Source organism: Chanodichthys erythropterus, chromosome 14, assembly GCF_024489055.1.
Source record: "Chanodichthys erythropterus isolate Z2021 chromosome 14, ASM2448905v1, whole genome shotgun sequence".
Lineage (NCBI taxonomy): Eukaryota > Metazoa > Chordata > Actinopteri > Cypriniformes > Xenocyprididae > Chanodichthys > Chanodichthys erythropterus.
Genome location: NC_090234.1, coordinates 38,701,074 through 38,713,887, shown reverse-complemented (window position 1 = coordinate 38,713,887; position 12,814 = coordinate 38,701,074). Strand labels below are relative to the sequence as shown.

General features: G+C 42.6%; 1 protein-coding gene across 3 annotated transcripts in view; it reads left to right on the top strand.

The window, feature by feature from the left end:
- Nucleotides 1–12,814, top strand: part of pard3bb (par-3 family cell polarity regulator beta b) — a 433,139-nt gene that overhangs the window by 354,548 nt on the left and 65,777 nt on the right. The gene's annotated exons all lie outside the window — the stretch shown is intronic.

Genomic DNA, 12,814 nt, shown 5'->3' with positions numbered 1-12,814 from the left:
TCCCCATCTCTCAGCCTCCGTGGGATGCCGGCCAACTACCCAGTCACTTGAGTATGAAATTAATAGATAAAATCGCAACTCTTGTTGTTTCGCGGGCGAACACTAAATTCCCCCCTCGTCGCAGTCACACAGACACACCGCTGACCCAAGGGAATCGATACCATTGGTTGTAGTTAATGCCGTGCTCTCCTGCCACTAGGAGAGAGAGAAAATAAATATCTTTACCCTTTATTGAACTTTCTCTTGTAACACTCCTGTAGAATGAGCTTCTGTGAGGGAAAGAGCAGAGTGCAAATTAAGCCTTTCTTAGTCACCAGGTGCTGTGGCTCAGCTTATCGGAGGAAACGCTATCCGGCAAGCCAGTGCCCTTATTTGATTCCCGCTGCCGCCCACCACTTCTCTCCCCTTATTCTGAACCATTCTCACTGCTTGCTGCACAGTATGTATGTATACTACACTCTGTATGATCTGGTATTTTTTAATAATATTTTTTAAATCAGCAATAAATGTTTTAAACAATAGTATGCTACATCAGTGGTGCACCCACTTAAAATATAAGCATTTATAAATGTCTATGTTTTAAGACCCCTTAAAAGGTTACTTCACCCAAAAATGAAAATTATGTTAATTAATTAATTAACTAATAAGTAATAGTAATTAATTAACTAATTATGTTAATTAGTTAATTAATTACTCACTCTCATGTCTTTCCACACCCGTAAGACCTTCGTTCATCTTCAGAACACAAATTAAGATAATTTTGATGAAATCCGATGACCTCCATCCGGTTGTTAAGTCTGACGTCACGCGGCAGCGCTTCCGGGTCCTAACGCTCTCATACCACAAGAAAACAAAAAATGGTGCTAATATACATACACAATGTGGTGTAATACTACAAAAAATATATAATTACAACCTTTATCTCCATATCAAAATTCCAGATGGCCAGACAATGATTCATCTTTTATAAATCATTAAAATATTAATATCTGTGACGCTGTGAGCACGGAGATTGTTGTGTAGACTGTAAGTATTTAAAATGTTTAACTTTTTTAAATGATTGATGTTTAATATGAATAAATAGCACTCGTAAACGGCCGTCGATGGCATTCTCAAGTGAAACGAGTCGAGGCTTGGACCCGGAAACGGCGTTCTTTACGTCACGACTTAACAAGCGGATTGCTGAAGATGAATGAAGGTCTTACCGTTGTAGAACAACACGAGGGTGAGTAAATCATTGAATAATTTTCATTTTTGGGTGAACTAACCCTTTAAGACATAGAACCTGGAAGCGTTGGATGTAAACAATGTAGCAGAATGACACAGGATAGAAAATGTTGTTGAATAAAGTAGTTATTTTTGTTTTGTTTTTGTGCACAAAAAGTATTCTCGTCACTTCATAAAATTAAGGTTGAACCACTGCAGTCATGTCAACCAATTTAACAATGTCTTAAGTACCTTTATGGACCTTGAAAGTGGTTATATTGCTGTCTATTGAGGAGTCATGCAGCTATCGGATTTCATCAAAAATATCTTAATTTGTGTTCTGAAGATGAATGTAGGTCTTATGGGTCTGGAATGACATGAGGGTGAGTCATTAATGACAGAATTTTCATTTTTGGGTGAACTAACCCTACTGTGTGAGAAAAATATTCAGTGTGATTTAGAGACATGTTGTTTCCTGAAAACCAAAGCAAATTATTAATATCTATATTGTAGTATGCATTGTAAAAAGTAACACTCTCTATCTACTGAATAAAATTGTAGCAGCAGATTACAAGCAATGTTATTAATAGAATTCAGCATATAAAAATTGAGTTATAATTAATCAAATTAATTCCTTAAAAGACAGTAAAGACATTAATCATGTTACAAATGATTATATGTCAAATAAATGCTGTTCTTTTGATCAGCATCATCATTGTATACAGTTTCCACAACAATATTAAGCAGCACAACTGTTTAACATTGATGATCATTTCTTGAGCAGCAAATCAGCATATTAGAATGATTTCTGAAGGATCATGTGACACTGAAGACTGGAGCAATGATGCTGTAAATTCCGCTTTGCATCACAGGAATTAATTACATTTTAAAATGTATTCAAATAGTAAACAGTTTTATTTTAAATTGTTATTTTTCAATTTTTCTCAAATATTAAAATTTTACTGCATTTTTTGATTAAATAAATGCAATTATGGTGAGCATAACAGACTCTTATATATATATATATATATATATATATATATATATATATATATATATGTCTACCATTTTTAAGAAATGAAAAGCTACACACTCCATCAATTAGGGTTAAAAGAAGTCTTCCCAAACATATTTCCCTATTTAAATATGTTAATGTTCATATTTCCTTATTTAAATCCAAACAGCGACTTTTTTTTTTTTTTTTTTTTATGAAAATGGTGAAATGGTTTGTCACACTTAAAATGGATTGCAAGGTTGAGCGCACTGCGCATAGAACTTTTCTATACCATCCAAAGTATACACACTGCAAAAATAGTAAATGGCTAGTGTTCTAATATGCCATTCTAAACATATTCTCTCGTCCTCTTTCTCTCTCCCTTCCTCCATCACCCCTGTTTCATAGCCTGTGGCCATATTAATGTCGGGTTCCCTCTGTGTGTGACCAGCTGAGTTTATGATTATGTTTGGAACTGCAGGCTATGTGTATATTCGGGGGTGAGCGTATGTGCACTCATGTGTATTTGAGTGAGAGGTGTGTGCCTGTGTCTTTGATTAGAGCAGGACCCTTATTAAACATTGATGGTGTTATTCATTTGGAGGGTGAGGAGGGTGCTCAGTCAAAATGGCAGCAGTAATTAAGGCGTTCTGGATATGATGGCTGCATGATGGAGTGTTGAAAGCATAACTACGGAGCCCAGGCACTGCAAGGGAAATGGCTTGCTTGGGAACCACAGGCTGAAAATAAATGCACACGTTTGGTTTATGGTGTGTGCGTGTATGTGGCTTGTGCAACTGCCAAATACCTTTAGAGAAAAGCTAATTTATTCTGTTGTGTGTTTTCAGAGGCTTGTATTTTAAATGTTTTAGCTTGAAGCTGATTCCAGTCTTGATCCACATCACATCATTCATGTGGTTAATGCAATAAATGGATGAATGAATGAATAAATAAGAGAGATAAAATTGCTGTGCTCTGCCAACATAGAGTGCAAAAATCTATTATTATTATATTTATACTTCTGAGTGTTCTGTGAGAGGCAAAATGCCAGTTTAAAGTAAAATAAAATAAAAAAAAATGAAGGGAAAAATAAGTGCAGAATAGATCATTCCTTTGTGACCATTAATATAGATTAATTTTAGATTAAAATGTACAAATATGTCTGTTTTAGATCCTGTAGCTGATAAGATTTCACCATATTTAAATAAACTTTGTCTTCATGGGATCATTTTTAAATGATTCTCGAGTGCAACGCATTTAAAAGTACAAATATTCAGTGTCTCTCAATTAATATCATGAGGTTAAATATGTGGTAACTGCATATTTAATAATTACAGAAGAATTAAGAAAAAGGTTTAATATTTTTTTTAGTTATATTATGTCAGCTACCCCCAAAAAATTTTTTATGCAATAATATAATGAACATATGTGGTAAAACCACTAGTCTCCAGAACATTTCATAGCGATGCTGTAATTCTCCTGTGGTCTCTTTGTCTCCATATCAAAAAACATGATTAAACACAGATTTAAGCTTCTAGTATCTAATAATGGATTTTCTTGCTTAATTTTGTTTTCCCCTCTCCTAGAAAGACTTGCTTTTTGCTGCTTTTTGCTTGTTGTCATGACCCTACTGATCTTGTGACATGAATTAGTGCACTAGTCTAGACCTGCATTTTTGCACGTCGTCCCACAAAGAGTCGCACGCGGAAGAAATCAACAGCATTGGCCCATTTCAGACACCATTAATGTGAAGTACAACCGCCGCAGCAAGTTTTTATGCATAATGCTATGGCTCACCATTGTAGTCAATTTCAATTTAGCTGTAAAAGGTCATAATATTTTATGTATTAGTATTTTATGGACCTATTCACTGTTCCAATCAATACAAGATTTGGATCAAGACTTGCATGTGTGATTTCATCTCCTGTTCTCTCCTTCTTTCTCTCTTTTTTCGTGCTATGTGCCTCATAAATTCTGTAAAGTAGCCGTGAGGGAGTGTGGTGGAGAGAAGATGGATGCTGCTACACTTTCGCGCTCAATGCTCTCAGCTCTCCAATCACTGAGATTGAGAAGTGAAAAATGGATGGGTTGTAACAGGGGCATAACTCTGCGTCTGCCCCCCTAGATGAGCTGCTGTCTGTCTGACCTACTGCTGTCCACCCTGATCTGTGCTGCAGTGCAACTCTTGCCCTGATGCCTCAGAGCTTTTCTACCGTGTAGAGGGCCATTTCTGTGGTTTGCTTGTGGCTATTTTTTATGATTGACACTGAGGTGAAAATGAAACAGCGTTACTAACTCATTGAGCTTCTATAATGTGATGTTTTTCATGAAAAAAGAATATCCCACAATTAATTCATGGCACAATAAGATCAATAATATTTCTTAATTTCATGTTGTCTTTGGGGTGTGTAACTGGTAGAGCATGACAACAGCAACCCCAAGGTCATGGGCTTGAATCCCTGGAAAAACACATAAAATGTCAAGTACGTCACTTTGGATATTAGAGATGAAATGTTGATCTGCTCATGCACGAGGTTAAAGCGTTGTAATCCTTTTATTTTTAATATTTGGCATGTTTGTGTTCTGCTGCGCATCACTGTGTTTGTAACAAGCAGAGTGTACGCATGTTGTGCACTGCCTATAGGCACATATTATTAATGCGCCCTTTAAATAACAAAAACAATACTACTTATTAGTCAATGGCGCAGTCGTTTTCAGTTGCCTCAAAATAGCAACACGCCAACAATGCACCTGAACACACCTCGTTTTCAGACCAGCACGCCCATGGGCTAACAAATGGGCGCGAGTGCATTTGACAACGTGGCGCTGGACGTGAAAATCTGTGGAGTTATATATACATATACATATTTTTTTTTTTTTCCCCTTGAAAAGGAGCTGAATAGCCTGTTAATATAGACATGCTGTTAATATAGATTGGCAACAATACATTTTACCAAAGTGTTGCGTTTTTTGGGGGGGTTTTTTGTAGCTGAAAATAAAAATTGTTAGGTACTGTATGTATTTGTTAGGTTATGTATATATGTATACTATATTATGTGCTTTAAATGAGTTGGACAGGGACCTAAAACAACAGGAGTTGGCTTTGATGTCCTGGTATGCTGCGTGACTAAGAAAAGGAAAAAAGAGCAGAAATGTGTGTTTGTGTGTGTTTTCGACGTGCGTCTGAATGCGTGCTTCACAGTAACACCTCCGGGACTGCAGCAGCAACATTAGGCCTGCTTGAGTCACAGGAATCTTTATTGTTCCTGAAAGAACAAGAGATGAAAAAGGCTGTTTATGACAGCATGTGATGGAGAGAGGTTGGCTAGCTTTGTGTATGGGTGCGTGTTATTAATCTATAGTGGGACATTTGTTGTGTGTGTGTTTCTGCATAGACTGTTGGTTTGTTTTGAGACCTCACTGTACGGGTTCAGCATCCCGTGTACAGAAGCTTGTGCTTGCGTGTGGCCGCCGGGTCGAAGCGCTCTGGCCCGTTCCCACAGCATCATCCCTTTGGAATGCCTGGCACTCGCTCTGTCTGCCTAACGAGCTTTTAAAAAAGACATGTTAATTTGTTTTGTCTTAATCTAATCCCTCCACTGTCTCATTCATCCTCTGTTCTCCAAGTTTTTCTCTCTTACACACACTCTGTCGTGCTCGCTCTCAGATAATCTGATTGGTCGGGACTTGAAAAAAAAAATGTAAATTGAATTTTGGTGTTCTGCGTCTGAAGGGAGAATGAGGGAATTTTGTTGAGTGGTCAGCCTTCACTTGTTTTTGATGAAAGTACTTATTGTTCTCTAGTTGTAGAGTTGTAATTTTATTGTGAAAACACGTCTGTTTTCTTCAGAGAGATTTCACTACATGTTGAGTTGACTTAGACTAGATTTTTGTCTTCTTTTTTTTTCCTCTCTGAAGGAAAAAGAAAAACACTTTGTATTTTCTGCCCGACATGTTAAAGATCTTCGCCAAATCTTACCGACTGATTAAACCGAGCTCCTTCTCATCAACTAACATTTAGCTGACTGTTGGGAGCAGCCCTATCCAATATTTATGTTTAATTTCAGCTTGATTACAATTACCAAAAATGATTTTTGATTGTTTTCATTTTTATATTAGTTTTAGTTAACAATTACACCGGGATCAATGAAATATAGCAGTGGGTGAGGCTACTCACAGACAGCAGAAGTAAAAACTAGACGGTCAACAAAATGTCTTGCTGCATCGGTTACAGCTGTTCATGACAAAAATTACATCTCTGCCAGGATTTTTTTATCACTATTTTATTGCGGCATGCCTATAGTTAAAGGGATAGTTGCCCCAAAAATAAAAATACTGTCATTTATTACTCACCCTTGTGTCATTCCACATTCTTAAGACCTTCGTTCATCTTCAGAACACAAATTAAAATATTTTTGATGAAGTTTGAGAGGTTTCTGTCCCTCCATAGAGGTCCAATGCAGTTACCACTCCAAGGTCCAGAAAGGTAGAAAAAGACATCATTAAAGTACTCCATGTGACTCCATTGGTTTAACCTCAGTTTTTTGAAGCAACGTTAGTGCTTCAGGTGTGTTTTTGAAACTTGCATGTGCGTTGTGTTGATGCGTGAGTCTGAACAACATGTATGTGTCGTGATGCTCTCATGAACACTCCCACATGTGCATTGAGTTGACGCATGAGTCTGAACACAACACGCATCCGTCGTGATGCTCTCATGAACACTCGCACATGTGCGTTGAGTTGACGCAGGAGTCTGAACACAACACGCAGGCTTTGTGATGCTCTTGTGAGTTGACACGAGTCTGAACACAACACGCATGCGTCGTGAAGCTCTCGTGAACAATCGCGCATGTGAGTTGAGATGACGCGTGAGTCTGAACACAACACGCATGTGTCGTGAAGCTCTCGTGAACACTCGCGCATGTGCGTTGAGATGACGCGAGTCTGAACATGACCCATGCGTCGTGAAGCTATCGTGAACACTCGCGCATGTGCGTTAAGATGACGCGTGAGTCTGAACACAACACGCATGTGTCGTGAAGCTCTCGTGAACTCGCGCATGTGCGTTAAGATGACGCGTGAGTCTGAACACAACACGCATGTGTCGTGAAGCTCTCGTGAACTCGCGCATGTGCGTTAAGATGACGCGTGAGTCTGAACACAACACGCATGTGTCGTGAAGCTCTCGTGAACTCGCGCATGTGTGTTGAGTTTACGCGAGTCTGAACACAACACGCATGTGTTGTGAAGCTCTCGTGAACACTCGCGCATGTGCGTTGAGTTTACGCGAGTCTGAACATGACCCATGCGTCGTGAAGCTAACGTGAACACTCGCGCATGTGTGTTGAGTTTACGCGAGTCTGAACATGACCCATGCATTGTGAAGCTCTCGTGAACACTCGAGCATGTGCGTTGAGTTTACGCGAGTCTGAACATGACCCATGCGTCGTGAAGCTATCGTGAACACTCGCGCATGTGCGTTAAGATGACGCGTGAGTCTGAACACAACACGCATGTGTCGTGAAGCTCTCGTGAACTCGCGCATGTGTGTTGAGTTTACACGAGTCTGAACACAACACGCATGTGTTGTGAAGCTCTCGTGAACACTCGCGCATGTGCGTTGAGATGACGCGAGTCTGAACATGACCCATGCGTCGTGAAGCTATCGTGAACACTCGCGCATGTGCGTTAAGATGACGCGTGAGTCTGAACACAACACGCATGTGTCGTGAAGCTCTCGTGAACTCGCGCATGTGCGTTAAGATGACGCGTGAGTCTGAACACAACACGCATGTGTCGTGAAGCTCTCGTGAACTCGCGCATGTGTGTTGAGTTTACGCGAGTCTGAACACAACACGCATGTGTTGTGAAGCTCTCGTGAACACTCGCGCATGTGCGTTGAGTTTACGCGAGTCTGAACATGACCCATGCGTCGTGAAGCTAACGTGAACACTCGCGCATGTGTGTTGAGTTTACGCGAGTCTGAACATGACCCATGCATTGTGAAGCTCTCGTGAACACTCGAGCATGTGCGTTGAGTTTACGCGAGTCTGAACATGACCCATGCGTCGTGAAGCTATCGTGAACACTCGCGCATGTGCGTTGAGATGACGCGTGAGTCTGAACACAACACGCATGTGTCGTGAAGCTCTCGTGAACTCGCGCATGTGTGTTGAGTTTACACGAGTCTGAACACAACACGCATGTGTTGTGAAGCTCTCGTGAACACTCGCGCATGTGCGTTGAGTTTACGCGAGTCTGAACATGACCCATGCATTGTGAAGCTCTCGTGAACACTCGAGCATGTGCGTTGAGTTTACGCGAGTCTGAACATGACCCATGCGTCGTGAAGCTATCGTGAACACTCGCGCATGTGCGTTGAGATGACGCGCGAGTCTGAACACAACACGCATGTGTCGTGAAGCTCTCGTGAACACTCGCGCATGTGCGTTGAGTTTACGCGAGTCTGAACACAACACGCATGTGTCGTGAAGCTCTCGTGAACTCGCGCATGTGCGTTGAGTTTACGCGAGTCTGAACATGACCCATGCGTCGTGAAGCTATCGTGAACACTCGCACATGTGCGTTGAGATGACGCGCGAGTCTGAACACAACACGTATGTGTCGTGAAGCTCTCGTGAACACTCGAGCATGTGCGTTGAGTTTACGCGAGTCTGAACATGACCCATGCGTCGTGAAGCTATCGTGAACTCGCGCATGTGCGTTGAGATGACGCGCGAGTCTGAACACAACACGCATGCGTTGTGAAGCTCTCGTGAACACTCGAGCATGTGCGTTGAGATGATGCGCGAGTCTGAACACAACACGCATGTGTCGTGAAGCTCTCGTGAACTCGCGCATGTGCGTTAAGATGACGCGCGAGTCTGAACACAGCACGCATACGTTGTGAAGCTCTCGTGAACACTTGAGCATGTGCGTTGAGTTTACACGAGTCTGAACACAACACGCATGTGTCGTGAAGCTCTCGTGAACACTCGCGCATGTGCGTTGAGTTTACGCGAGTCTGAACATGACCCATGCGTCGTGAAGCTATCGTGAACACTCGCGCATGTGCGTTGAGATGATGCGCGAGTGAACAACACGCATGTGTCGTGAAGCTCTCGTGAACACTCGCGCATGTGCGTTGAGATGACGCGCGAGTCTGAACACAACACGCATGTCGTGAAGTTCACGTGAACACTCGCGCATATGCGTTGAGATGACGCGCGAGTCTGAACACAACACGCATGTCGTGAAGTTCACGTGAACACTCGCGCATGTGTGTTGAGTTTACGCGAGTCTGAACACAACACGCATGTGTCGTGAAGCTCTCGTGAACTCGCGCATGTGCGTTGAGTTTACGCGAGTCTGAACATGACCCATGCGTCGTGAAGCTATCGTGAACACTCGCACATGTGCGTTGAGATGACGCGCGAGTCTGAACACAACACGCATGTGTCGTGAAGCTCTCGTGAACAATCGCGCATGTGCGTTGAGATGACGCGCGAGTCTGAACACAACACGCATGTGTCGTGAAGCTCTCGTGAACACTCGAGCATGTGCGTTGAGTTTACGCGAGTCTGAACATGACCCATGCATTGTGAAGCTCTCGTGAACACTCGAGCATGTGCGTTGAGTTTACGCGAGTCTGAACATGACCCATGCGTCGTGAAGCTATCGTGAACACTCGCGCATGTGCGTTGAGATGATGCGCGAGTGAACAACACGCATGTGTCGTGAAGCTCTCGTGAACACTCGCGCATGTGCGTTGAGATGACGCGCGAGTCTGAACACAACACGCATGTCGTGAAGTTCACGTGAACACTCGCGCATGTGTGTTGAGTTGATGCATGAGTCTGAACACAACACGCATGTGTCGTGAATCTCTCGTGAACACTCACGCATGTGTTGAGATGACACGCAAGTCTGAACACAACACTTGTGTCTTGAAGCTCTTATGAACACTCAAGCATGTGCGTTGAGATGATGCGCGAGTGAACAACACGCATGTGTCGTGAAGCTCTCGTGAACAATCGCGCATGTGAGTTGAGATGACGCGCAAGTCTGAACACAACATGCATGCGTCTTGAAGCTCTCGTGAACACTCGCGCATGTGCGTTGAGTTGATGCGTGAGTCTGAACACAACACGCATGTGTCGTGAATCTCTCGTGAACACTCGCGCATGTGTGTTGAGATGACGCGCGAGTCTGAACACAACACTCATGTCTTGAAGCTCTTGTGAACACTCGAGCATGTGCGTTGAGATGATGCGCGAGTGAACAACACGCATGTGTCGTGAAGCTCTCGTGAACAATCGCGCATGTGAGTTGAGATGACGCGCAAGTCTGAACACAACATGCATGCGTCTTGAAGCTCTCGTGAACACTCGCGCATGTGCGTTGAGTTGATGCGTGAGTCTGAACACAACACGCATGTGTCGTGAATCTCTCGTGAACACTCGCGCATGTGTGTTGAGATGACGCGCGAGTCTGAACACAACACTCATGTCTTGAAGCTCTTGTGAACACTCGAGCATGTGCGTTGAGATGATGCGCGAGTGAACAACACGCATGTGTCGTGAAGCTCTCGTGAACACCCACACATGTGCATTAAGTTGATGCGTGAGTCTGAACACAACACGCATGCCTTGTGAAGTTCACGTGAACACTCGCGCATGTGTGTTGAGTTGATGCGTGAGTCTGAACACAACACGCATGTGTCGTGAATCTCTCGTGAACACTCGCGCATGTGTGTTGAGATGACGCGCGAGTCTGAACACAACACTCATGTCTTGAAGCTCTTGTGAACACTCGAGCATGTGCGTTGAGATGATGCGCGAGTGAACAACACGCATGTGTCGTGAAGCTCTCGTGAACACCCACACATGTGCATTAAGTTGATGCGTGAGTCTGAACACAACACGCATGCGTTGTGAAGCTCTCGTGAACACTCGAGCATGTGTGTTGATTTGATGCGTGAGTCTGAACACAACACGCATGCGTTGTGAAGCTCTCGTGAACACTCGAGCATGTGCGTTGAGATGATGCGCGAGTGAACAACACGCATGTGTCGTGAAGCTCTCGTGAACACTCGCGCATGTGTGTTGAGTTGATGCGTGAGTCTGAACACAACACGCATGTGGCGTGAATCTCTCGTGAACACTCGCGCATGTGTGTTGAGATGACGCGCGAGTCTGAACACAACACTCATGTCTTGAAGCTCTTGTGAACACTCGAGCATGTGTGTTGAGTTGACGCACTCGCACATGTGTGTTGATGACGGCCGAGTCTGAACACAACATGCATGCATCATGAAGCTCTTGTGAACACTTGCGCATGTGTGTTGCGATGACGCGCAAGTCTGAACACAACACGCATGTGTCGTGAAGCTCTCGTGAACACTCGCACATGTGCTTTGAGTTGATACGCGAGTCTGAACACAACACGCATGCGTCGTGAAGCTCTTGTGAACACTCACACATTGTGTTGAGTTGACGCGTGAGTCTGAACACATCACGCATGTGTCATGAAGCTCTTGTGAACGCGCATTGCAGATAAGTATTTTTGCAAGTAAAGAGGTAAAATGTGTTGTTTTGGATCTTTATGGAGGGACAGAAACCTCTCAGACTTCATCAAAAAGATCTTAATTTGTGTTCTGAAGATGAAGGATGGTCTTAACGATGTGGAACGACACAAGGGTGAGTAATAAATGACAGAATTTTCGTCTTTAGGTGAACTAACCCTTTAAAGCACAGTGTTTGCTTTCCATGCTAGTTCTACAATGTGCTTCCTCTGTTTTACAGTGTTGTTGTAATTGTTCGCTTCATCCGATTTAGGTTATCAAAACAATGTCTTTATTGTGCATAAAGTGTTTTAACTTTATTTTGTTTTTCCCTCTCATTATTATCTACTGCCTTTTATTTTCGGCTGCACATTAATAGTACATAGACAGCTGGCATTGTGCCCCAGGGGTTGATGTCCTGAATAATGTCTGTCTGAGGTGTGAATTTTACGATAGCATCTTCACCCACAGTGTCTGATCGCCGCATTTACCCCTCTCTGAGATGGTGGACATGGCTGTTCTGCTTGGTGTGTTGACAATGGGAAGCAACAGTTGTGGAAAGGTTCTGTTTGTGTTAGCCGAGCGTTGAGAGATTGATTTTGGTGTTTGTGTGTTAGGAGCTATGAGATGACTGACAGGACTTTATCTCCAAAGTCACACTTCCACAGTTCTGTGCCACAACACAATATTTGTGCAAGAGAAATATCACACATTCCCCTCTTGAACGTTTGATAAGGGCATCATTTTGCTGTGTCTGGAAAGGCAGAAATGTTTATTGAGCTTTGGAGAAGTAGAACGTATTAGAGGGATAGTTCGCCCAAAAATCAACATTCTGCCATCATTTTCTCTCCTTATGTCTTTCAAATCCGATATGACTTACTTTCTTCTGTAGAACACAAAAGGAGAGTAAGATTAACTAATGTTGTACAGATAACAATATTTTGAGTATATGTTGATTAAACAAACCTGTTTCTTTGTATTAACTCATTTTTAGTTTCAGTGAACTCAAAATGTTAAGGCACCAGCAATAATTGAAATAATTATAGAAATAA